Source organism: Seriola lalandi, unplaced genomic scaffold (genome assembly GCF_002814215.2).
Source record: "Seriola lalandi dorsalis isolate HSWRI2012SDOR001 ecotype SW California unplaced genomic scaffold, Sedor1 jcf7180001993880, whole genome shotgun sequence".
NCBI classification, from domain to species: Eukaryota; Metazoa; Chordata; class Actinopteri; order Carangiformes; family Carangidae; genus Seriola; species Seriola lalandi.
In genome coordinates this window covers 1-413 of record NW_019464546.1, presented here as the reverse complement: position 1 = coordinate 413, position 413 = coordinate 1, and the positions used below count along the sequence as shown (strand labels likewise).

General features: G+C 37.5%; 1 non-coding gene across 1 annotated transcript; it reads left to right on the top strand.

Annotated features, from left to right (window-relative positions):
• The first annotated feature begins 27 nt into the window (after window positions 1-27).
• On the top strand, window positions 28-142 carry LOC111660969 (U5 spliceosomal RNA). The gene has a single exon (XR_002761187.1). It is a non-coding gene; the product is annotated as a U5 spliceosomal RNA (small nuclear RNA).
• Window positions 143-413: the final 271 nt, after the last annotated feature.

The window sequence follows — 413 nt, the reverse complement described above, 5'->3', positions numbered from 1 at the left end:
TCATTCTGTGGTTCCTCTCACAGGCAGTACTCTTGTTTTTCTTCAGATCGTATAAATCTTTCGCCTTTTACTAAAGATTTCCGTGGAGAGGAACAATAAGAGTTTAATCTAATTTTTTGATGCCCTGCTGAAAAGTGGGGCTTTCTAATGATGTGCAAATGACAAACAAGCGGAAGGGAAACCCCGAAATAAATAACATGAGAGAGACAGAACTTGCCCTGATTAATTAGACGCAGTTGGTGTAGAGAAGTGTAATTTCCATTATCTTGCAGTAAACTATTTCAGTGTCAAACACAGGATAAAGGATGTATAGGATTGCCGCGCAGCATTTAAATTCTTAAATGAAATGAATTAAATCATCATTTCCTACAGACTGCTGGTGTTTTGTGTTTGTATGTCCCTTGAAAATGAGC